The following is a 27614-nucleotide window of genomic DNA, read 5'->3' as shown; positions in this document are numbered from 1 at the left end:
ATCTGTTTTGAGCTGTAGATTTCTTAGTGAAAAAATAAAGATTCTGTTATGCAAGCTAAAGAAAAGAGAAATGTGTCTATTGTATTAGTAGAGAAATCACACTTTTACAAAGATAAAAAAGTACAGCTATATATAGCTAAAAAGAAAGAAAAAAAAAGAAAAAATATACTAGCTACCTTTTCATATTCTATTATGCAGCTGTGATCTACTAGTGTCAAACAATATCCAATAAAACAGGGAGTATTGGGAGTACTAGTAGTATTCATATATTAATAGCTTCCTTTAAGCTAGGAGTGTACAAAATATATATTCCAAGCTTACTACATATCTCTTGAAAAGGACTTGGTAGAAGTGCCTTTGCAAGGACATCAGCAAATTGTTCTCTTGATGGAATTGTCATGAGCTTTAAAGAACCATCTTGAACTTTCTCTCTAACTTTGTGACAATCAATCTCAATGTGCTTCGTTCTTTCATGAAACACTGGGTTAGCCGCAATATATCTAGCAGATTGGTTGTCACAAAATAATATCACAGGACCTGGTAACTTGATTTTGAAGTCATTCAAGATGTATATAAGCCAAATTCCTTCACAAGTTGCAAGAGCCATTGCTCAATACTCTGTCTCCGAAGATGATCGAGCAACTATTTGCTATTTTTTACTTTTTTAGGATACCAAAGATCTTTCAAGAAAGAAGTAATATCCATACACTGATCTTCGGGTATTCGGACATGTACCCCAATCAGAATTTGAGAAACCACGGAGGGACAAGTCACAAATAGACTCAAAAAGTAATCCTTTTTCAGGAGCTCCTTTCAAGTACTTCAATACATGTAAGGCTGCTTTGAAGTGCTCATTTGTGGAATAATCTAGAAATTGACTTAACTTGCTAACAGCAAAGCTTTTGTCAGGCTTGGTATTAGTGAGGTATATCAACCTTCCGATGAGTTATATGACTTAGCATCATTTAATAATGTTCCTGACGACTTTGGGAGATGAGTTGAATAATTCATAAATGTGCTGGCTGGTTTTAAATCTAATAATCTATACTCTTTTAGGAGATCAAGAGTATACTTCTTTTGATATAAAGCTATTTCCCTTTTGTTTCTTGCAACTTCCATGCCTAAGAAAAATTTTAGTTCGCCTAAATCTTTGATTTTGAACAAAGTGTCGAATTTCATCTTCACACGCTGGATCTCTTCTATGTCATCCCCCGATAAAACCAAATCATCAACATAAACAAGAATAGAAGTGAAACCTGTTGGAAAAGATTTGGTGAAAAGGGAATGATTTGCCTTTGATTGTGAGTAACCTGAAGTAATCAAGACAGAGCATAACTTAGAGTTTCACTTTCGACTTGCTTACTTAAGGCCATATAAGGATCGTTCCACGTTGCAAACTATTCCTGGCTACGCATTTCAACTAAGGGAAAACTTCATATAGACTTCTTCAGGTAGGTCACCGTGAAGAAAGGCAGTGGTCAACTTTAATTGATGAATAAACCAGTTCTTACTAGCTACAATTGCTAAGAATACACGAAGGATATTCATTTTGATTACAACACTAAAGGTATCAAAATAGTTATACCCTTGTGTTTGAGTGAAGTCCTTGGCCACAAGCCTTGCTTTGTGTCTCTCTATAGTCCCATTAGAGTTATACTTGGTTTTAAAAATCTATTTACATCTGATTGCATGCTTCCTTTTCAATAGAATAGTAAGTTTCCAGTTCTTTCTTTCCTTCAATACTTCAAGCTCAGCTTTAATTGCTTTCTGCCAACACTCACTCAGAATAGCCTGTTCATAGTTCTTTGGTTCCAGATTTGTGGAAATTATAATGGAAAGTACTTTGTGTGATTGTGATAGGAAATTATAACTCAAGTAATTGTAAAGAGGATATGGTTTTGTGATTGATGATTAGACCATGCTATCAGAGACAGTAGTTTGCATACATTCATAATCATCAAGGTATCTTGGCTTATGTCTTTCTCTGAGAGATCTTCTTAGTGAAGGAGGTGGATTAATGTCAGTGGACTAGGAATTAGATAGATTTTCATCATATGATGGGGTAGTACATGATGCTGGTGCTGCTGGTAAACTCAAAGAAATGGGTAAGATTGGGTATGGTTGAACATCAATTGTGTTGGAAGGAGTATTTGGCAATGTATATTGAATGGGATGTAAATCTAAAGTATAGAAAGATAATGTACTGCTATCAAAGATATCTATAGGATCATGATTATGTAATGTAGGCCTAGTGTCTTAGTTAGAATTGGAAACATGTTTAAATTGATGAGAAACTTGATTATTCTTATATGGAAAGAAATTTTCATTAAAAAATATATTTTTAGATGTAAAAAATTATTTGTTATTAATGTCCACTAAAAGATATTCTTTTGTTCTTGTTTTAAAGCCAAGAAAAATGTATTTTTTTCCCCTTTTATCCAATTTCTTTCTATTTGCAACTAAAGTTGAAGCAAATACAAGATATCCAAAAATTTTGAAGTGTTGAATGTTTGGTATTTTACTAAAAATAATCTGATAAAGACTTTTATTATTAATAGATAAACTAGACACTCTATTGAGAATATGTACAGCATGTGATGCAGCATATTTCCAAAAAATTTTAGGAAGATGAGCCTTAAAAATGAGTGCTCTAGCAATATTTAAAATATCTTGATATTTTTGTTCTACAAATTCATTTTGTTGAGGTGTCTCAACACATGAAGTCTGATGAATTATTCTCTGTTTTTCATAAAGAAAACTCATGATGAATTCAACTCCATTATCTGTCCTGATGTTCTTTATTTTTGTTTGAAATTGGGTTTCAATTAGTTGCACAAATTGTTGGATAAAAAAAAGTTTCACCTTTATTTTTCATAAAAAATAGCTAAGTGAACTTGCTTTTGTCTTCTACTATTATTAAAAAAATTTTATGGCCAACAAAAGATGGAGTAGAAACAGGTCCCCAAATATCCATGTGCACTAAATCAAATAAATTAACAGATTTTGTTTGACTCAAATGAAAAGACAATCTTCTTTATTTTGCATAATGACATAGTTCACAAAGTTTATCTTTTAATGGACATACAATAAAAGGATAACTCTTTTTCATTTCTTGTAACCTACCAACTGAGACTTGTCCTAATCCACAATGCCATGTTTCATAATTTATAGTGTTTGTGATAGCAGCAACACTAACTGAATTGCTGGTGTTGACTAGTTCTCTATTCTTTGCTTTTAAGTTGATATAAGTTGCATCTGTATTGAAGATATACAAGCCACTTCTTTGTCTAGCATGACCAATTATCTTCAATAAAAAGTTGTCCTGTATCTCAAAGTGTATATTATTAAATAAGAATTGAGAAGGTAAAAAATTAGTTGTTTCAGAAACAGATATGAGATAAAAAATTGAAATAGGGCACATATAACACATTTTTAAGGTAAAAATCACATGTTAAAATTATAGTTCCACTAATTATTGCTGTGGTCTCAGTTCCATTTGGACATTTGATTAATACAGGATCTATTGTGTGATGAGAGTGAAAAGTATGAAGAGAAAAAGTAACATATACAGTGGTACCAACATCAATTATCCAGTCATATGTGTATAAAAAAATGTGAAATTGATAAAATATGGTGTATACCTGCTAAAGGAGCTATCACTGTGTTTATGGCTTGTGTTTGAAGATAACTATGAGCAGAATCACTTTTATATTGCTGGAATAGTGAAATCAATGCTTGTTTTTTATCTTCAGAAAATAAGTTGTCTAGACTCTTACTATTCTCCTCTTGAGTTGAACGCACATTAGGTATGTTGCTATCTCCACATGTTTTCTCAGCAACAATCATATTGTTCATATTTGCTACTCCAAATCACTTTTGCAAATGAGGAGGAAATCCATATTTATGGTAACAGGTTTCTATGGTGTGTGTAGCCTTCATGCAATGAGAACAATTTCTCATTCTTTCTCTTCCACTACTAACTCTGCTTCGGTCTCAGTCACGTCCGCCTCTGCCACCTCGATTTATGATACCAGAATTTGCATTCAAGGTCATACCAAACCCTCTATTGTTTTCATTACCAGTTCCTCCAATATTGACAGCATTAACTAGCATCCTTTCTTCACTTTGATTTGAGTTGGTTAATTATCTTTCTTGTTGCAAAAGAAAAGAATAGATGGAATTCACACTAAGTAGTGGCACCATCAACATAATCTGTGATTTCACTGTTGTATGCTGCTTATTTAACCTTCTCAAAATTCTAACAGCATGTTCTTAGTTTTTATATTCTCTTATGATCTTCAGTTCACATGAGCATGATGCTCTATAGGCACAGGATGGGATTAGTTTGAACTCATCAAGTTCTTCCCAAATTTCCTAAAGTTTAGTGAAATATGCAGTGATAGATAGATCTTCCTGCTTCATCGCAAACATATCTTCTTGAAAATCAGCTATCCGAAATAAACCACCTTCATAAAATCTATGCTTGAGATCGTTCTAGAGCTCCAAGGCCACGTTACACCAAAGAATGCTCTGTGCTTAGGAAAAAATGCAACCACAATAGTACAAAAGTGTTGCATCTGTCCCAAACTTTACAGATTGAGTCAGTTTTTTAAGGTTTTAGAATACTTCGATCAATGAATCGCAACTTGTTTTTCGATTTGATGGATAGCCAAACCGATTTCGCCTATAAGTGATAATTTTGAGTTATAAGTGGAGTTTGAGTTAGTGATAAACCCGGGCTTTCATTTGGATGGAGGTAGAAAGGACTTGTCTGATCTTGAATCGAGTTCAATGTTAATCTCCCTACTTGCGTTTGAAGGCTGGCAAGTTGATTCATCAATCTTGTAAAATTTTGTAAATCACTCATTGAAAATTTTACAGTTGTGAATTTTCTGGAATATCCACTCTAGCTTCTCGATCTGCCATGGATGTCACAGAAGGAAAGGGCGAAGTTCACAATTCTTGCTTAACAATATTTGCTGCTCTTCCACGCTTACCGTACCATGATAAAATATGTTCTGAGCTGCAGATTTCTTAGTGAAAAAATGAAGATTTTGTCATGCAAGCTAAAGAAAAGAGAAATAAATATATTGCATTAGTGGATAAATCACACTTTTACAGAGACAAAATGTATAACTATATATAACCAAAAAAAAAGGAAAAAGAAGAAAGAAAAATTATACTAGCTAACTCTTCATATTCTATTGTACAGCTCTGATCTACTAGTGTCACACAATACCCAATAAAACAGGGAGTACTAATAGTCTTCATACATTAATAGGTAACTGAGAAGGATCTTGCTATTTTGAAGTAACTTATTCTACCGTCTATACACTTCGATGTGTAAGCGGTGCATTACAATCAGCACAACTCTTGCATTCTTCCTTTCATCTATGGAAATTATTGTCATTAAATTTGTCATGAAATCACTCATTCCAAAAATTGAAGTAAATTTTTTTTAGTTTACTTAATTTTTGTGTTAGCTTTTTTTTTTCTTTTTTATTTGTCTTATGCTATTTGTTTTTTACTTTTGGGATTCACCATGGATCGATGTGTAAGCGCTGCATTACATTTAGCATAGCTCTTGCATCTTTCCTTTCATCTATGGAAATTATTGTCATTAAATTTGTCATGAAATCACTCATTCCAAAAATTGAAGTAATTTTTTTTAGTTTACTTAATTTTTGTGTTAGCTTTTTTTTCTTTTTTTATTTGTCTTATGCTATTTTTTTATTTTTGAGATTCACCATGGATCGAACTCAAGACCTTTCAGACATAGAACTCTAATACCATGTCATAAAATCATTAATCCTAAAAACTTAAGCCGATAAAAAAGACATCATTAATTATTATATCTTTAACAAAATTTGTAAATAGTATTTGATATGAGAAGCATAAATAGTATTTTTTTTTGAATTTTTATTTTATAATTGGAAAAAAGAGTGAATATTGCACTGAAAATGACAAAAACGGTGCTTAATAGAAGGCTGAGAACGCTATTTTGACGGAGCAACAATCTGCTCTTGGTATATTGCATTCCATGCGTATTGCATGCATGCACGACACGCGTCCCATGCCAGTGGACCCGTGACACTGCGAGAATGAATATTCTCAATTTTTTGTCCTCAATTGTTTAGTAAAGTGTGATCTCTCACCATTTAATATCTTTACTCATTTTCTCTTAATCCCACTTAAAGAGTCTAAGGTGAGAGATCGTACTTTATCAAACAATTAAGGATAAAAAACTGAGAGGATCCATTTCCCTCATCTCCCTCACCTCTCCTTCTTTCTCTTTTTTGAAACAACTCCAACACCCATCATCATCACTAGATATCACTATTTTCATCTCTAGCTATCAACATCAACACCTTCATTAAACAAATAAATATATTTTTAAATAATTAAACTTATTATTAAAAAATACTTTAGGATATTTTTATTACAATTAATTTCTATTAATTAATTGATTGACAATGATAAAAGTATTAAATTTAGTTAGTTAGTTACACAATATTAGTTAAATTAGGATATTATTTAGATATATTTTAAGGTAATAAAAAAAGTACCAGTTAAATATCGTTTAAATAGGTTAAATATATTTTATATAATATATTAATATAAATATATATAAAAATATATAAACATATTTAAATATGTATAAATATATAATTAAAATTTTAAATATGCATAAAAATATTTAAAATTTTAATATACCTTTAGATTTTTTTAAAATTGAAATATGTAATTATTTTTATGTAATATTTAAATATATGTTTTATATATAATATTTTGTTTACATATATTATTTAACACTTTATTATATATTATTTAAATATAATATTTAATTATATATTTTATATATTTAAAATCATGTTAAACATACTTAATATAATATGTTAATATATATTGTTAAAATATCATATTGTTAATATGTTGAATATATTTTATTTAATGTATTTTAATTTAAGATATATTTAAATATATTTAAATATATATTATTTCGTTTACATATATTTTATTTAAATATTATGTTAATATGTTATTTAATATATTATTACTATTTAATAATACTCTGTAATATTATTTATAATATTTAAATAATATTATATTTTAATAATACTATTAGTACCGTATTGATATAGCTATTTTTAATGTCATTTTAATTATTAAACTTATATTATTTGTTAGTAGTAACATCAGTTTATTATTTCTTACTACATACTGTGATAGCACATTATTATTATTATTATTATTATTATTATTATTATTATTATTATTATTAATGTTGTTGTTGTTAAATGTATATTAAATATAGTTTATATGTAATAGATATTTCGTTTTAAAAAGAATAACTCTAGAAGATAGTTCATGACATTACGCATTTTGAAGATTACATTGTTAAATACTTTGAGTGTCCACCATATATAATTATTTTTATGTTTGTTTATTTATTATTTTTATTTATATTTGTTTATTATTATTATTATTATTATTATTATTATTATTATTATTATTATTATTATTATTATTATTATTATTATTATTATTATTATTTCAGAGTTTAAAAAATTTGAAATCAAGACATCTCTACCAAGATGTGTATGATCCCTGAGTTGAAATCGAGTTACGGAATAATGGATTCTATCACATATCTCAAATTGAAAAATTTACTCTACACAACGCTCTTATAAATGTCTTAATTGAATGATGGCGTCCAAAAATTCATACATTTTATTTTTCACACGGTGAATGCACAATTACTTTGGAGGATGTTACAATGATATTTGGACTCCTGATAGATGGTCTGTCAGTATCAGGATTTAGAGATGGCAGCAATACTGGCCTCAAAAATGAATTCATGATGCAATTTAGCATTGTACCTACTACAGCTGATCATAAATGAAGCCATGTCAAACTTCATGGGTCCACACCATAATGAGTTGGATACCGCACTTGGTAAACAGATGTACGTGAAGATTCATATATTGTTCTTGTTTAGGACGGATTTATTTTCTAAGAAATCAAGATTGTCAATCTACTGAAAGTTCTTACCTCTGCTCCGATTTTTTTTATTAGGGACTTTAGTTGGGATCCACTTGCCTGGCACATTTTTATAGAGCATTATGTCGAGCATTATGCTGCTGATGGATCTTTTTGTAGCATTGCTTCAAACCACGACAGTAAAGCTTCATAAAAAGCTTTTCAACCACCCAAAACTTTTGCAATTATCTTTTGTTTAGCAAACCATGCTTTATGGTAATTTATCGTATAATTGAATTTCAACTGTACTTCAACAACCACAGATTTCACCTTTAAAGATAGATTAGATTCAACTAATGGATTTATCACGTCTGCAGTCATGTCTGAGTTTAGCTTGGAATGATCTTTAGAAGTTTTAGTTTTGGTGCATGTGTGACTACCATTGTACCACCTTATAACCCAACAAAACTTTCTCTTAGTAAGACTAGCCTTGATAAGCCAATCGCAACTTGTTCTATATTATACACACATAGCATAAAATGTGGTTGGCTCATATTCACACACCTGGTAATCCATACCCCTACAAATGGTATCATTTAAGGTTGCAAGAACTGAACCAGTAGTTGAACCTGTCAAATGATGGGTTCAATGGTTCAATTGGAATTGAATCGTAATTGAACTGGTTTAATTAAATATACAATAAAATCATTAAAAATTCAATATACATGTAGAGATTATAGAAGTTAAGGTAGTATCTTAGTATAAATATTTATGCATTTCAGTGTAAAAGAGACATGCAGATCATAATTGAATCAATTTTCTTTTTCATTCTCAAATTATCTTTCACTCTCTATCACAATTCTGAAAATCGAATTGGATCAATTGGTTCAACCGAGTTAACCAAAAATTAGTAAAAAAACCGGTCAAACTGGCAGTTAACTGATGAACTCTCAGAACCGGCTGATTTTTTTAAAGATTCTTCGGTTCATTGTATTCTCCAAAAAAACAAAAACCCTAAATGGCTACCCAAGTCCCGCAGCCCACCCCACTCCCACTCCCACTCCCTTTCCCTCATCCCCTCCTCTCTGAAACTGAAGAAGTTGAAATTGAAGAAAAAAACCCTAGCCACCCACAGCCACCGCAGCCACCCACAGCCACCCAACCTGTAGCCACTGCAGTCCCTACAGCCCCGCATCGTTGTCATCGCCGAACCCTTCTCTCCCTTCTCTCTCTGTCGTCCTCTTTGTCTCTCTGTCGCTGGTCCTCGCCATGGGTCGTTGTCACTGCTTCTCTGCTCCTCGCCGTGGGTCGTCGTTGTCGCTTCTCCTCTCCTCACCATGGGTTGACGTCACTGCTTCTCTACTCCTTGTTGTGGGTCGTTGTTACTTCTCCATTTCTCCCCAGCATCATTTTTGCTTCTCCCGTCCTCGTCGTTTCTGCTTCCCCCTTCCTCGCCGACGTCGTTTCTGCGTCTCTTCTCTACACCGTGTCTCGCCGTCGTTGCTTCTCTTCTCCGTGTGGTGTCTCGCAGTCGTAGTTTATCTCTAGCCAAAATTTTCAAATTCTCAACCCTTAGGTCTCAAGTCTCATACTAACTCTCTTTGATTCTATTCCTCTGAAATCTGAAATTTATTTTGAATATACATATGTATTATTGATGATTCTGAGTTTTGAGATATTAATTTTTGAATATTTATTTGATTTATGTGTTGATGAGTTATGAATTCAATTGTTTAATTTATTAATTCTCTGAGATTGATTTTTAAATCCAATCTGTTATACTTGTTATTTTGGTGAATTGTTTTGCTGTTATTGATTCAAAATAAAAACATTGCCACAATTTTATCTTGTGTTGTTTATGCTGATTTATTCTGATTTTGGATTGGTGATTCTGGTTGCTGATTTTCAATCCAATCTATTGTACTTGTTATTTTGGTGAATTATTTTGCTGTTATTGATTCAAAATAAAAACATTGCCACAATTCTATCTTGTGTTGTTTATGCTAATTTATTCTGATTTTGGATTGGTGATTGTGGTTGCTGATTTTCTGATTCTGAATTGTTGATGGTGTTATGGTGCATGCTTCATTTCATTGTGCTAGATGGCTGGAATTTTTCTAATTTTGAGATGTTTATGGTTGATTCTGACGGCTTTGCTTATGCTGAAATTTTTTGTTTATACTTTTATTTTTATATTTTGTTGTTGATTATTTGTGAATTTTTAATAAAAAATTATGAAAAATTGTAAAATTTTAAAATTTACCACCATAAAAATCTTTAATTTAAATATTTAAAATTATATATTAAATTTTTTATAATTTTAACATATATTTAATTAAACCGGTTGAACTCCGATTGAACCTCTGAACCATTAAACCAGTTATTGTACTGGTTTATTAATCGGTTCGATTCTCGCAACCTTGCTCTCTATAACTTCTTAAACAACAATAAATTATTGCTGCATAATCCTTCTATGCAAGTTCATCATCTTAGAGTAATTAATTCATCTCTAATCAGATTCTTGGTTCAATATTTCATGGTATCTCTCAATGAATCCAATTATGTAACTTGGTAGCAACATGTACTTTTTGCTATTGGAAGCCAAAACCTGCTAGAAGATTATATTTAAGAATCACAAAAAAGAATTCAGAATCACAAACTTACACAAAAACTCAAACCACTAGCGACAAAGAATTCAGAATCACAAAAATATTTTAACAAAGACTTCTAATCAAGTATTCAATAATAAAAACTCAAAATCCAAAAATATAAAACTCAACATCGAAAGCCAGAGAATCCAAAAATAGAAAAATTAAATAAAGAGTCCATACTCAGCATCCAAATTAAATTCAGAATCACGTCACCAACAACCCCCAACTCAGAAAACAAAATTAACAACCACCACTCAAATCAACAATCAACCCTAACTCAGAATCTGTAAAACCCACAAAATTAGTAAATAATTAGCCAATAAATTAATTATTAATCCAAGAAATTAGAAAATAAAATTGACTTTTCTTGAGTTTTGACCTGGCAAGGATCATGGTGGTTTACCGCCTGCCTAGTATCGAGATATATGTGGGGTTTATGGTGGTTTATCGCCCACATGTTTTTAAATGAGAATGCTTTGTGGGATTTGTGGTGGTTTACCACTGATGAGCGGATAATTTGTACGCTTTTTGGCATTGTTTTTAGTATGTTTCTAGTAAGATTTAGTTAGTTTTTAGTATATTTATATTAGTTTTTAGTTAAAATTCACTTTTCTGGACTTTACTATGAGTTTATGTGTTTTTCTGTGATTTCAGGTATTTTCTGGCTGAAATTGAGGGACCTGAGCAAAAATCTGATTCAGAGACTGAAAAGGACTGCAGATGCTGTTGGATTCTGACCTCCCTGCACTCGAAGTGGATTTTCTGGAGCTACAGAAGCCCAATTGTCACGCTCTCAACGGCGTTGGAAAGTAGACATCCTGGGCTTTCCAGCAATATATGATAGTCCATACTTTGCCCAAGATTTGATGGCCCAAACCGCCGTTCAAAGTCACCCTCAGGATTTCCAGCGTTAAACGCCGGAACTGGCACCAAAATGGGAGTTAAACGCCCAAACTGGCATAAAAGCTGGCGTTTAACTCCAAGAAGAGTCTCTACACGAAAATGCTTCATTGCTCAACCCAAGCACACACCAAGTGGGCCCGGAAGTGGATTTTTATGTCATTTACTCATCTCTGTACACCCTAGGCTACTAGTTCTCTATATATAGGACCTTTTACTATTGTATTTTTTATCTTGGTTCTTCTGGTTCCCTCTCTGGGGCCGAAACCAATGATCACTCTTGTTCTTATGTATTTTCAACGGTGGAGTTTCTACACACCATAGATTAAGGTGTGGAGCTCTGCTGTACCTCGAGTATTAATGAAATTACTATTGTTCTTCTATTCAATTCTGCTTGTTCTTTGTCCAAGATATCACTTGTTCTTCAACTTGATGAATGTGATGATTCGTGACACTCATCATCATTCTCACCTATGAACGTGTGACTGACAACCACCTCCGTTCTACCTTAGATTGGGTGGATATCTCTTGGATTCTTTAACCGGAATCTTCGTGGTATAGGCAAGAACTGATGGCGGCATTCAAGAGAATCCGGAAGGTCTAACCTTGTCTGTGGTATTCTGAGTAGGATTCAATGATTGAATAACTGTGACGTGCTTCAAACTCCTAGCAGGCGGGGCGTTAGTGACAGACGCAAAAGAATCACTGGATTCTATTCCGGCCTGACCGAGAACCGACAGATGGATAGCCGTGCCGTGACAGGGTGCGTTGAACATTTCCACTGAGAGGATGGGAGGTAGCCACTGACAACGGTGAAACCCTTGCATAAGCTTGCCATGGAAAGGAGTAAGAAGGATTGGATGAAGACAGTAGGAAAGCAGAGAGACGGAAGGGAAAGCATCTTCATACGCTTATCTGAAGCTCTCTCCAATGATATACATAAGTATCTCTATCTTTATCTTTATGTTTTATTCATCATCTATACCCATTTGAGTCTGCCTGACTAAGATTTACAAGGTAACCATAGCTTGCTTCATACCAACAATCTCCGTGGGATCGACCCTTACTCGCGTAAGGTTTATTACTTGGACGACCCAGTGCACTTGCTGGTTAGTTGTGCGAAGTTGTAGTGATCACAATTTCGCGCACCAAGTTTTTGGCGCCGTTGCCGGGGATTGTTCGAGTATGGACAACTGACGGTTCATCTTGTTGCTTAGATTAGGTATTTTTTTTCAGAGTTCTTAAGAATGAATTCTAGTGTTTCAATGTGATGTTCTTATCATCACCAAAGCTGATTGATCCTCATCAATTTAGCTCTTGAATGCAATGTCCTGCTGAAGCTTGGCTAGCTATGTCTAATTCCTTTAGACTAAAGCTTTAGACTAACATTGCATGATTCCTGGAATTCTCATTAAGAATTTTGATACCTTTGTTTTCTTTTCCACTTAATTTTCAAAAAATCCAAAAAATTACAAAATCATAAAAAAACCAAAAATATTTCTTGTTTAAAGTCTAGTGTCTCATTTTAAGTTTGGTGTCAATTGCATGTTTCTGTTCTTCTTGCATTCATTCATGTGTCTTCATTAATCTTCAAGTTGTTCTTGTTGATTTCCATGCTCTGATCTTTAAATTCTCTTGACTTGAGTGTTTTGTTGTTTTCCATATGCATTCTCATTTTGTTAGTGTCAGTAGTATACAAACTGCTAAGTTTGGTGTCTTGCATGCATTGTTAGTTGATTTTAGTTGCATTTTGATTATTCCTCATTATAAAAAATCCAAAAATATTTTTAATTTGTGTCTTTTCAAGTCAATAATACAGAGAATTGAAGACTCAGAACATACAGCAGAGGAATTATACAGAAAAAGCTGGGCGTTCAAAACGCCCAGTGAAGAAGGACAGACTGGCGTTTAAACGCCAGCCAGGGTGCCTGGTTGGGCGTTTAACGCCCAAAAAGGTAGAGCATTGGGCGTTAAACGCCAGAATGTGCACCATTCTGGGCGTTTAACGCCAGGATGGCACAAGGGGGAGGATTTTGTTTTCAAATCAATTTTTTTTCAAGTTTTCAAAGTTTTTCAAAATCAAATCTTTTTCAAATCATATCTTTTCAATCAAATGTTTTCAAAATCAATTTCTTTCCTTTTTCAAAGATACTTGCTAACAATTAATGATTTGATTGAACATTTCAAGTATGTTGCCTTTTCTGTTGAGAAAGGTTTAATGTTTGAATCATATCTTTTCTTGTTAGGCAAGTCATTAATTTTTAAAATCAAATCTTTTTGAAATTGTTTTCAAATCATATCTTTTCAATCACATATTTTTTAAAACCAATCATATCTTCTTAACCTCATCTTTTTCAAAATAGTTTTCAATCAAATCTTTTTGACTTCTAATTTCAAAATCTCTTTCAAAAATCACTTGATTTATTTCCCACTCTTATTTTCGAAAATTAATTATTGTTTTTCAAAATGTTTTCAAATGCTTTAACTTAATTTTCGAAAAAGCTCTTCCCCTCTTCTCACATCCTTCTATTTATGGAGTACCACTCATTCTCAATGCACAATTCGAACTCTATCTGATTAAGTTCGAATTCTTCTACCTCTTTCTTCTATTTTTCTGTTCCTCTGACACCTCAAGGAATCTCTATACTGTGACATAGAGGATTCCACATTTTCTTGTTCTTTTCTCTTTCATATGAGCAGGAACAAAGACAAAGGCATTCTTGTTGAAGCTGACCCTGAACCTGAAAGGACCTTAAATCGAAAGCTAAGAGAAGCTAAGGCACAACTCTCTGCAGAGGACCTAACAGAAATCTTCAAAGGAGAAGCACACATGGCAGCCGAAAACAACAACAATGCAAACAATGCAAGGAAGGTGCTGGGTGACTTTACTGCACCTACTCCCGACTTCTATGGGAGAGGCATCTCTATCCCTGCCATTGGAGCAAACAACTTTGAGCTTAAGCCTCAATTAGTTTCTCTAATGCAACAGAATTGCAAGTTCCATGGACTTCCATTGGAAGATCCTCATCAGTTCTTAGCTGAATTCTTGCAAATCTGTGACACTGTCAAGACCAATGGGGTTGACCCTGAGGTCTACAGACTTATGCTATTCCCTTTTGCTGTAAGAGACAGAGCTAGGACATGGTTGGACTCACAACCTAAAGAAAGCCTGGACTCATGGGAAAAGCTAGTCAATGCCTTCTTGGCAAAGTTCTTTCCACCTCAAAAATTGAGTAAGCTTAGAGTGGAAGTCCAAATCTTCAGACAGAAGGATGGAGAATCCCTCTATGAAGCTTGGGAAAGATACAAACAATTGATCAGAAAGTGTCCATCTGACATGCTTTCTGAATGGAGCATCATAGGTATTTTCTATGATGGTCTCTCTGAACTGTCCAAGATGTCTTTGGATAGCTCTGCTGGAGGATCTCTTCATTTGAAGAAGACGCCTACAGAAGCTCAAGAGCTGATTGAAATGGTTGCAAATAACCAATTCATGTACACTTCTGAAAGGAATCATGTGAACAATGGGACAAATCAGAAGAAAGGAGTTCTTGAGATTGATACTCTGAATGCCATTTTGGCTCAGAACAAGATATTGACTCAACAAGTCAATTTGATTTCTCAAAGTCTGTCTGGAATGCAAAATGCACCAAGCAGTACTAAGGATGCTTCATCTGAAGAAGAAGCCTATGATCCTGAGAACCCTTCAATGGAAGAGGTGAATTACCTAGGAGAACCCTATGGAAACACCTATAATTCTTCATGGAGAAATCATCCAAATTTCTCATGGAAGGATCAACAGAGACCTCAATAAGGTTTCAACAACAATAATGGTGGAAGAAACAGGTTGAGCAATGGCAAGCCTTTTCCATCAACTTCTCAGCAACAGACAGAGAATTCTAAGCAGAACCCCTCTGACTTAGCAACCATGGTCTCTGATCTAATCAAAACCACTCAAAGTTTTATGACTGAAACAAGGTCCTCCATTAGGAATTTGGAGGCACAAGTGGGACAGCTGAGCAAGAAAGTTACTGAACTCCCTCCTAGTACTCTCCCAAGCAATACAGAAGAAAATCCAAAAGGAGAGTGCAAGGCCATCAACATGGCCGAATTTGGAGAGGAAGGAGAGGAAGTGAACGCCACTGAGGAAGACCTCAATGGGCATGCACTGACCTCCAATGAGTTCCCTAATGAGGAACCATGGGAATCTGAGGCTCAAAATGAGACCATAGAGATTCCATTGGACTTACTTCTGCCTTTCATGAGCTCTGATGAGTATTCTTCCTCTGAAGAGGATGAGTATGTCACTGAAGAGCAAGTTGCTAAATACCTTGGAGCAATCATGAAGCTAAATGACAAGTTATTTGGAAATGAGACTTGGGAGAATGAACCTCCTTTGCTCACCAAAGAACTGGATGACTTATCTAGGCAGAAATTACCTCAAAAGAGACAAGATCCTGGGAAGTTTTCAATACCTTGTACCATAGGCACCATGACCTTCAAGAAGGCTCTGTGTGACTTAGGGTCAAGTGTAAACCTCATGCCTCTCTCTGTAATGGAGAAGTTAGGGATCTTTGAGGTGCAAGCTGCAAGAATCTCATTAGAGATGGCAGACAACTCAAAAAAACAAGCTCATGGACTTGTAGAGGATGTTTTGGTGAAGATTGAAAACCATTACATCCCTGCTGATTTCATAGTCCTAGAGACTGGGAAGTGCATGGATGAAACCATCATCCTTGGCAGACCCTTCCTAGCCACAGCAAAGGCTGTGATTGATGTTGATAGAGGCGAACTGATCATTCAAATGAATGAAGAATCCTTTGTGTTTAAGGCTCAAGGATATCCCTCTGTCACCATGGAGAGGAAGCATGAAGAGCTTCTCTCAAATCAGAGTCAAAGAAAGCCCCCACAGTCAAACTCTAAGTTTGGTGTTGGGAGGCCACAACCAAACTCTAAGTTTGGTGTTGAACCCCCACATCCAAACTCTAAGTTTGGTGTTGGGAGGTTCCCACATTGCTCTGATCATTTGTGAGGCTCCATGAGAGCCATCTGTCAAGCTACTGACATTAAAGAAGCGCTTGTTGGGAGGCAACCCAATGTTATTTTTTATCTATTTTCTTTTGTTATTTTATGTTTTTTTGTAGGTTGATGATCATGAGAAGTCACAAAATCAATTGAAAAAGCAAAAACAGAATGAAAAACAGGAAGAAAAATAGCACACCCTGGAGGAAGAACCCACTGGCGTTTAAACGCCAGTGAGGCTAGCAGATGGGCGTTTAACGCCCAGTCTGGCACCATTCTGGGCGTTTAACGCCAGAAAGGGGCACCAGACTGGCGTTAAACGCCAGGAAAGGGCAAGAACCTGGCGTTAAACGCCAGAAATGGGCACCAGCCCGGCGTTTAACGCCAGAATTGGCTCAAAACACGTTTTTGCATGCCATTTGGTGCAGGGATGACTTTTCCTTGACACCTCAGGATCTGTGGACCCCACAGGATCCCCACCAACCCCACCACTCTCTCTTCTTCTTCACCCATTCACCAATCACCTCAATACCTCTTCCCCAGAAACCCTTCACCTATCAAATCCCATCTTTCTCTTCACCACTCACATCCATACTTCATAAAACCCCACCTACCCTACCCTTCAAATTCAATCTCCGTTGTAGTCTAGGTGGTTAGGATACCCGGCAACGGCGCCAAAAACTTAGTGTGCAAAATTGTGATCACTACTTTTCACAACTCAAATTATCCCTAGTAATGGCCCCAAAAACTTGGTGCTCAATACCATGGCATAAACACAACTTTGCACAACTAACCAGCAAGTGCACTGGGTCGTCCAAGTAATAAACCTTACGCGAGTAAGGGTCGATCCCACGGAGATTGTTGGTATGAAGCAAGCTATGGTCACCTTGTAAATCTTAGTCAGGCAGACTCAAATGGATATAGTGATATACGAATGAAACATAAAGATAAAGATAGAGGTACTTATGTAATTCATTGGTAGGAACTTCAGATAAGCGTATGAAGATGCCTTCCCTTCTGTCTCTCTGCTTTCCTACTGTCTTCATCCAATCCTTCTTACTCCTTTCCATGGCAAGCTTATGCAAGGGTTTCACCGTTGTCAGTGGCTACCTCCCATCCTCTCAGTGGAAATGTTCAACGCACCCTGTCACGGCACGGCTATCCATCTGTCGGTTCTCAATCAGGCCGGAATAGAATCCAGTGATTCTTTTGCGTCTGTCACTAACGCCCCGCCCTCAGGAGTTTGAAGCACGTCACAGTCATTCAATCATTGAATCCTACTAAGAATACCACAGACAAGGTTAGACCTTCTGGATTCTCTTGAATGCCGCCATCAGTTCTTGCCTATACCACGAAGACTCTGATCTCACGGAATGGCTGGCTCGTTTGTCAGGCGAGCACTCGGTTGTCAGGCGATCAACCATGCATCGTGTATCAGGAATCCAAGAGATAAACATTAGAGCCTCGTTTGCTTGTAGAACAAGAGTGGTTGTCAGTCACTTTGTTCATAAGTGAGAATGATGATGAGCGTCACATAATCATCACATTCATCATGTTCTTGGGTGCAAATGAATATCTTGGACAAAGAACAAGCGGAATTGAATAGAAGAACAATAGTAATTGCATTAATACTCGAGGTACAGCAGAGCTCCACACCTTAATCTATGGTGTGTAGAAACTCCACCGTTGAAAATACATAAGAACAAGGTCTAGGCATGGCCGAATGGCCAGCCTCCCAATGATCTAAGATAGCATAAAATGAAGATAGCTACCCCGATGAATGTGATGATCCGTGACACTCATCATCATTCTCAACTATGAACGTGTGCCTGACAACCACCTCCGTTCTACCTTAGATTAAGTAGATATCTCTTGGATTCTTTAATCGGAATCTTCGTGGTATAAGCTAGAACTGATGGCGGCATTCAAGAGAATCCGGAAGGTCTAAACCTTGTCTGTGGTATTCTGAGTAGGATTCAATGATTGAATGACTGTGACGAGCTTCAAACTTCTGAAGGCGGGGCGTTAGTGACAGACGCAAAAGAATCACTGGATTCTATTCCGGCCTGATTGAGAACCGACAGATGGATAGCCGTGCCGTGACAGGGTGCGTTGAACATTTCCACTGAGAGGATGGGAGGTAGCCATTGACAACGGTGAAACCCTACATACAGCTTGCCATGGAAGGAGCCTTGCGTGTTTGATGAAGAAGACAGTAGGAAAGCATAGATTCAGAAGATGGAGCATCTCCAAAACCTCAACCTATTCTCCATTACTGCATAACAAGTACTTATTTCATGTTCTTTTGCTTTTCACAATCAATCCTGATAATTTCTGATATCCTGACTAAGAAGTACAAGATAACCATAGCTTGCTTCAAGCCGACAATCTCCGTGGGATCGACCCTTGCTCACGCAAGGTATTACTTGGACGACCCAGTGCACTTGCTGGTTAGTTGTGCGGGATTGCAAAAAGTCTGATTGCAATTTCGTGCACCAAGTTTTTGGCGCCGTTGCCGGGGATTGTTCGAGTTTGGACAATTGACGGCTTATCTTGTTGCTTAGATTAGGACTGTTTTATTTTTTTTTGTTGGTTTAGAGTCTTTTAGTTGAGTCTAGTTTCATATTTTAAGTTTGGTGTCAATTGCATGCTTTTGTTTTTCTTTTGATTTTCGATTTTGCATGTCCTTAATCCCTTTTTGATCCGTAAAAGTTCTAAGTTTGGTGTCCTCTTTGTGTTTTTCTCTTAAAAAAATTTTCGAAAATTAGTGTTTGATTTTCTAAAAATTTTAAGTTTGGTGTCTTTTTGTGTTTTTCTCTTTCCTCTTTTCAAAAATCAAATCTTTTTCATAAAAATTTTTCAATCATATCTTTTTAATTGCTATTTTCAAAATCTTTTTAATTAACTAATTGATTCAGTTCTCAAATTGCTTTGATCTTATTTTCTTTTTGATTTTCGAATTTTTATTTTAATTTTCTTTTGTTTTATTTTATTTTTTCATTAGAACAAAAAAAAAAAAACAAAACAAAATTTATCTATTTGCAATCCATATCATTTCCCTTTATCCATTATGGACCTAAGTGGGATTGATCAGTCCAGAAGGACTCTGGGGTCATATGCTAACCCCATTACAGCTGCATATGGGAGTAGCATCTGTACACCTCCCATCAAAGCAAGCAGCTTTGAGCTAAATCCTCAACTCATTATGATAGTGCAGCAAAATTGCCAGTATTCCGGTCTTCCACAGGAAGAACCTACTGAGTTTCTGGCACAGTTCTTACAAATTACTGACACAGTACATGATAAAGAGGTGGATCAGGATGTCTACAGACTATTACTGTTTCCATTTGCTGTAAAAGATCAAGCTAAAAGGTGGTTGAATAACCAACCTACAGCAAGCATAAAGACATGGAAACAGTTATCAGATAAATTCCTGAATCATTTTTACCCTCCAAAGAGGATGACACAGCTAAGGCTGGACATCCAAGGCTTTAAACAAGAGGATAATGAATCCCTTTATAATGCCTGGGAGAGGTATAGAGGTATGCTAAGAAAATGCCCCTCTGAAATGTTTTCAGAGTGGGTACAGTTAGACATCTTCTACTATGGGCTTACAGAAAAAGCTCAGATGTCTTTAGACCACTCAGCTGGTGGATCTATACACATGAGGAAGACAATTGAAGAAGCTCAAGAGCTTATAGACACTGTTGCTAGAAATCAATATTTGTATTCTAGCAATGAGTTCTCTCCAGAAGAGGAAGTCATGACCGTAGTCACTGACCCTAATCCTCAAGAACAGATGATTGAGCTTAATCAACAATTGCTCCTGATGACAGAACAGTTAGCAGAATTTAAAGAGATGCTCTATGAAACTAAAGTTGCTAACAAGAACATAGAACTACAGTTGAATCAAGCAAAACAGCAAATATCTAAACAGATAACAGAGGAGTGTCAAGCAGTTCAACTGAGGAGTGGGAAGACACTGAATACCACTGCTCAAAAGAGCAAAAAGCCAAACAGGGAACAATTGACAGAGGATCACCAAACCACTGTTAAAAATCCCTCTGAGGACAGTAAGAGCCCAGAGAGGAATGTTATTGGCGTTCAAACGCCAGAAAGGGAAGGAAAGCTGGCGTTAAACGCCCATTCCTTGCCCAGTTCTGGCGTTCAAACACTAGAAAAGGGAGAGAAGTTGGCGTTTAACGCCCAATCTTCACCCATTCCTGGCGTTCAGACGCCAAGGGAAGATCAGACACCTGAGAGTGCTGACAGTAATCCCTCTAACAAGGCTTCTTCAACCACTTCTGTAAGGAATAAACCTGCAGCATCTAAGGTTGAAGACTATAAAGCCAAGATGCCTTATCCTAAAAACTCCGCCAAGCGGAACAGGATAAGCAATTTGCCCGCTTTGCAGACTATCTAAGGACTCTTGAAATAAAGATTCCGTTTGCAGAGGCACTTGAGCAAATACCTTCTTATGCTAAGTTCATGAAAGAGATCTTAAGTCATAAGAAGGATTGGAGAGAAACTGAAAAAGTGTTTCTCACTGAAGAATGCAGTGCAGTCATTTTGAAAAGCTTACCAGAAAAGCTTCAAGATCCTGGAAGCTTTATGATACCATGCACATTAGAAGGCGCCTGCACCAAGACAGCCCTGTGTGATCTTGGAGCAAGCATCAATCTAATACCTGCATCCACTATCAGAAAGCTAGGGTTGGCTGGAGAAGTCAAACCAACCAGGATATGCCTCCAACTTGCTGATGGCTCTATTAAACATCCATCAGGCATAATAGAGGATATGATTGTCAAGGTTGGACCATTTGCCTTTCCAACTGACTTTGTGGTGCTGGAAATGGAGGAGCACAAGAGTGCAACCCTCATTCTAGGAAGACCATTCCTAGCAACTGGACGGACTCTCATTGATGTACAAAAAGGGGAAGTGACCCTAAGAGTCAATGAGGATGAGTTCAAGTTGAATGCTGTAAAAGCTATGCAGCATCCAGACACACCAAATGACTGCATGGGCGCTGACATTATTGACTCTTTGGTGGAAGAGATCAATATGACTGAAAGCCTAGAATCAGAGCTTGAAGACATCTTCAAGGATGCTCAGCCTGATCAAGAAGAACCACAGGAAACAAAGGAATTTTCGAAAATTCCTCAGGAGGAGGATAAGCCTCCCAAACCTGAACTCAAACCACTACCACCATCCCTGAAGTATGCATTTCTGGGAGGGGGTGAAACTTTTCCAGTGATTATAAGCTCTGCTTTAAATCCACAAGAAGAAGAAGCACTGATTCAAGTGCTAAGGACACACAAGACAGCTCTTGGGTGGTCCATAAGTGATCTTAAGGGCATTAGCCCAGCCAGATGCATGCACAAGATCCTGTTGGAGGATAATGCCAAACCAGTGGTCCAACCACAAATGAGGCTAAATCTAGCCATGAAGGAGGTGGTGCAGAAAGAGGTCACTAAATTACTAGAGGCTGGGATTATTTATCCTATTTCTAATAGCCCCTGGGTAAGCCCTGTCCAAGTTGTCCCCAAAAAGGGAGGCATGACAGTGGTTCATAATGAAAAAAATGAACTGGTTCCTACAAGAACAGTCACAGGGTGGCGTATGTGTATTGACTACAGAAGGCTCAATACAGCCACCAGAAAGGATCATTTTCCTTTACCATTCATAGACCAAATACTAGAAAGACTAGCTGGTCATGATTATTACTGCTTTTTGGATGGCTATTCAGGTTACAACCAAATTGCAGTAGATCCTCAGGACCAAGAGAAAATAGCATTTACTTGCCGTTCTGGCGTGTTTGCCTACAAAAGGATGCCTTTTGGTCTGTGTAATGCTCCTGCAACCTTTCAGAGATGCATGCTATCCATCTTCTCTGATATGGTGGAGAAATTCCTGGAAGTCTTCATGGATGACTTCTCAGTATATGGAGACTCATTCAGCTCCTGTCTTAACCACCTATCACTTGTCCTGAAAAGGTGCCAAGAGACTAACCTGGTTTTAAATTGGGAGAAATGTCACTTTATGGTGACTGAAGGAATTGTTCTTGGGCACAAAATTTCAAGCAGGGGAATAGAGGTGGATAAGGCAAAGGTAGAGGTAATTGAAAAATTACCACCACCTGCCAATGTTAAGGCAATCAGAAGCTTTCTGGGGCATGCAGGATTCTACAGAAGGTTCATAAAGGATTTTTCGAAAATTGCAAAACCTCTGAGTAATCTGCTAGCTGCTGACACACCATTTGTGTTTGACACACAGTGTCTGCAGGCATTTGAGACCCTGAAAGCTAAGCTGGTCACAGCACCAGTCATCTTTGCACCAGATTGGGCATTGCCATTTGAATTAATGTGTGATGCCAGTGACCATGCCATTGGTGCAGTGTTGGGACAGAGGCATAACAAGCTTCTGCACATCATTTATTATGCCAGCCGTGTTCTAAATGACGCACAGAAGAATTACACAACCACAGAAAAAGAATTACTTGCAGTGGTCTATGCCATTGACAAGTTTAGATCCTACCTAGTGGGATCCAAAGTGATTGTGTACACTGACCATGCTGCTCTTAAATACTTACTCACAAAGCAGGATTCAAAACCCAGGCTAATAAGATGGGTGTTGCTTCTGAAGAGTTTGACATAGAAATAAGAGACAGAAAAGGGACAGAGAACCAGGTAGCTGATCATCTGTCCCGAATAGAACCAGTAGCTGGGGCGTCCCTCCCTTCTACTGAGATCTCTGAGACTTTCCCTGATGAGCAACTCTTTGCCATTCAGGAAGCTCCATGGTTTGCAGATATTGCAAACTATAAAGCTGTGAGGTTCATACCCCAGGAGTACAGCAGAGTGCAAAGAAAGAAATTAATTTCAAATGCCAAGTACTACCTATGGGATGAGCCATATCTCTTTAAGAGATGTGCAGACGGAATGATCCGCAGATGTGTACCCAGAGAAGAAGCACAAAGGATCCTATGGCATTGCCATAGATCACAGTATGGAGGACATTTTGGAAGTGAGCGAACAGCCACTAAAGTCCTCCAATGTGGCTTCTACTGGCCTACTCTCTATAAAGATTCCCGAGAGTTTGTGCGTAACTGTGACAGTTGCCAAAGAGCTGGTAACTTGCCTCACGGATATGCCATGCCTCAACAAGGGATATTAGAGATAGAATTGTTTGATGTATGGGGAATTGACTTCATGGGTCCATTCCCACCATCATACTCAAACACTTACATTCTGGTGGCAGTGGACTATGTATCTAAGTGGGTAGAAGCAATTGCTACACCCACTAATGATACCAAGACCGTGCTGAAATTCCTCCAGAAACACATCTTCAGCAGGTTTGGTGTTCCCAGAGTACTAATCAGTGACGGGGGCACTCATTTCTGCAATAGACAGCTATACTCTGCTATGGTTAGATATGGAATTAGCCACAAAGTGGCAACTCCGTATCATCCACAGACAAATGGGCAAGCTGAAGTCTCTAACAGAGAACTAAAAAGAATCCTAGAACGGACTGTGATAGCCCGAAGAAAGGATTGGGCAAAGAGCTTGGATGATGCTCTGTGGGCATACAGAACAGCATTCAAGACTCCTATAAGAACCTCTCCATACCAACTGGTGTATGGGAAGGCCTGTCATCTGCCCGTGGAACTGGAACATAAAGCCTACTGGGCAACAAGATTCCTAAACATGGATGCTCAGTTAGCTGGTGAAAAAAGATTGCTCCAGCTAAATGAGCTAGAAGAGTTCAGAATCAATGCCTTTGAAAATGCAAAAAATTATAAGGAAAAGGCAAAGAAATGGCATGACAAGAAGTTGTCAACCAGAGTCTTTGAGCCAGGACAAAAAGTTCTGCTCTTCAACTCTAGGCTCAGATTGTTTCCAGGAAAACTTAAATCCCGGTGGAGGGGTCCGTATGTGATTACAGGAGTGTCACCATATGGATATGTTGAGCTTCAAGATATTGATTCTGACAAAAGGTTCATTGTTAATGGACAGAGAATCAAGCATTATCTTGAAAGCAATTTTGAGCAGGAATGCTCAAAACTGAGACTTGAGTGATTCTCATTAAAGGTCCAGCTAAAGACAGTAAAGAAGCGCTTGCTGGGAGGCAACCCAGTCATTAGGAGGGTATATGATTTGTTTTTACAGAGGCAAGTATCAAAAATGAAGGAATTCACAGAGTTACAGAAGGATTCAGCTCAAAAAGCAGAGAAAAAGAGCTTACTGGCGAAAAAACACCAGTAAGGGGCATTTTGGGCGTTAAACGCCAGAATGGGCACCATTCTGGGCGTTTAACGCCAGTAAAGGTGCCATTTTGGGCGTTAAACGCCAGAATAGGCACCATTCTGGGTGTTTAACGCCAGGTGTGCAGCATCCTGGGCGTTTAGAAAAACGCCCAGTGATAAAGGAATTCTGGCGTTTAACGCCAGCCAGGGCACCTGGCTGGGCGTTAAACGCCCAAAAGGGGCAATAAATGGGCGTTAAACGCCAGAATGGGTGCCATTCTGGGCGTTTAACGCCAGAAAGGTGGGGGGACCACAATTTTGTTTTCAAACCAAATTTTTTCAAACTTTCCTTTTCTTACCCATACTTTTCTACAAAATCACACTTCAACCATTCATCATTCACTTTCAAATCTATTTCAAATCAATTCCAAATCTTGTTCAAAAAACTCACCCTTCTCTCAAATTTTTTTCCATATTTTCTCAAATCTTCTTTCAAACTTTTCTTTTTTTTCGAAATCTCTCCTCCCCACCTTATAAATACACGTTTGAACCCCTAATTGCCCACACCATTCGAATTTGCTTCTCCTCTCTCTCTCTTCCTTCCTTTCTTTTGCTTGAGGACAAGCAAACCTCTAAGTTTGGTGTGCTTTTCCGTGATCACTAAGCCAAGATTCATCAAGATCATGGCTCCTAAGGGAAAACAAACCAATTTAAAAGGAAAGAAAGAGAATAATCCAAAGAATCTTTGGAACCAAGAGAAGTTCTTAACCAAAGAACATGAAGACCATTATCACAAGATAATGGGTCTGAGGTCAGTGATCCCGAAAGTGAAGTTTGATCTGAAAGAAGATGAATATCCGGGGATCCAAGAGCAAATTCGAAACAGAAGATGGGAAGTTCTAACCAATCCTGAGATAAAGGTTGGAAGGAACATGGTTCAGGAATTCTACTCAAATCTATGGTTAACAGATAAGCAGAGAATGACTGGAACTGCTTACCATACCTACAGAACTATAGTCAGAGGGAAAGTTATGTACTTCCATCTGGACAAAATAAGAGAAATCTTCAAACTCCCTCAACTGCAAGATGATCCTGAATCCTTTAATAGAAGGATGGTGAGAGCAGATAAAGGGTTGGATCAAGTTCTAGAGGACATATGCCTCTCTGGAACTAAGTGAATAACCAATTCTAAGGGTGTCCCAAACCAACTCAAGAGGGGAGACCTCAAACCAATTGCAAGAGGTTGGCTAGACTTTATTGGGCGTTCCATATTGCCCACTAGCAACCATTCTGAGGTCACTGTCAAGAGAGCAGTGATGATTCATTGCATTATGCTTGGAAAAGAAGTGGAGGTTCATCATGTGATTGCTTGTGAGATCTACACAATTGCAAATAAGAATTCCACTGAAGCCAAATTGGCTTACCCAAGCTTGATCTCCTTGCTCTGTAAAGAGGCTGGGGTAAAGATGGGAGTAGATGAGTTCATACCCATTGAACATCCAATCACCAAGAAGTCAATGGAAGGACAAATGCAAGACAACTCTATCAAGAGGAGGGCGCAGGAGTTCCTCCCTGAATTCCCTGAAATTGGCTACTGGGCCAGCCTAGAAGCATCTATCACCAAGCTGCAAGAGACTATGGAGCAACTAAAGGAAGAACAGCAGAATCAGAACTGCATGCTCTGCAAGTTGCTAAAGGAGCAAGAGAAGCAGGGGCGTGAACTCCAAGAGATAAAACGCCAAAAGCTCTCCCCTCAAGTTGAGGGAGCATCCACTTCTCAAAATCAAGGTTGTTGAGTCCTAACTCTGTGAAAACCTCTATCATTAGGAGCCTATTTTTTGCGTTTTTTTTTTTTTCTATTTTTATTCTCATCATATATCTATCTTTGAGTCTTGTTCTTAATTCATAATTAATAAAATTGAAATTTTATGCCTTAAAGCTATGAATGTCCTATGAATCCATCACCTCTCTTAAATGAAAAATGCTTTAATCACAAAAGAACAAGAAGTACAGGATTTCGAAACTTATCCTTGAAACTAGTTGAATTAGTTTGATGTGGTGACAATACTTTTTGTTTTCTGAATGAATGCTTGAACAGTGCATATGTCTTTTGAATTTGTTGTTTTAAGAATGTTAAAATTGTTGGCTCTTGAAAGAATGATGGAAAAAGAGAACTGTTATTGAGGATCTGAAAAATCATCAATTTGATTCTTGAAGCAAGAAAAAGCAGTGAAAAAAAAAATTTCGAAAAAAAAAGAGAGAGAAAGAAAGAAAAAGAAAGAAATAAAGTTGTGAACCAAGGCAAAAAGAGTGTGCTTAAGAACCCTGGACACCTCTAATTGGGGACTCTAGCAAAGCTGAGTCACAATCTAAAAAGGTTCACCCAATTATGTGTCTGTGGCATGTATGTATCCGGTGGTAATACTGGAAGACAGAGTGCTTTGGGCCACAGCCAAGACTCATACACTAGCTATGTTCAAGAATCATTATAGTTAACTAGGAGAATCAATAACATTATCTGAGTTCTGAGTTCTTATAGATGCCAATCATTCTGAACTTCAAAGGATAGAGTGAGATGCCAAAACTGTTCGGAAGCAAAAAGCTACTAGTCCCGCTCATCTAATTGGAGCTATGTTTCTTTGATATTTTGGAGTCTATAGTATATTATCTTCTTTTTATTCTATTTTGATTTTCAGTTGCTTGGGGACAAGCAATAATTTAAGTTTGGTGTTGTGATAAGCGGATAATTTGTACGCTTTTTGGCATTGTTTTTAGTATGTTTTTAGTATGATCTAGTTAGTTTTTAGTATATTTTTATT

The 27614-nt window shown here is 37.0% G+C and overlaps 1 non-coding gene across 1 annotated transcript; it reads right to left on the bottom strand.

Moving 5' to 3' along the window:
- Positions 1 to 14766: 14766 nt before the first annotated feature.
- LOC130958766 (small nucleolar RNA R71) lies at positions 14767 to 14870 on the bottom strand. The gene has a single exon (XR_009077872.1). It is a non-coding gene; the product is annotated as a small nucleolar RNA R71 (small nucleolar RNA).
- Positions 14871 to 27614: the final 12744 nt, after the last annotated feature.

The sequence above is a fragment of the Arachis stenosperma genome, chromosome 10 (genome assembly GCF_014773155.1).
Source record: "Arachis stenosperma cultivar V10309 chromosome 10, arast.V10309.gnm1.PFL2, whole genome shotgun sequence".
Classification (NCBI taxonomy): domain Eukaryota; kingdom Viridiplantae; phylum Streptophyta; class Magnoliopsida; order Fabales; family Fabaceae; genus Arachis; species Arachis stenosperma.
Note: the sequence above shows the minus strand (reverse complement) of the source record. Positions and strands in the feature narration are given on the sequence as shown.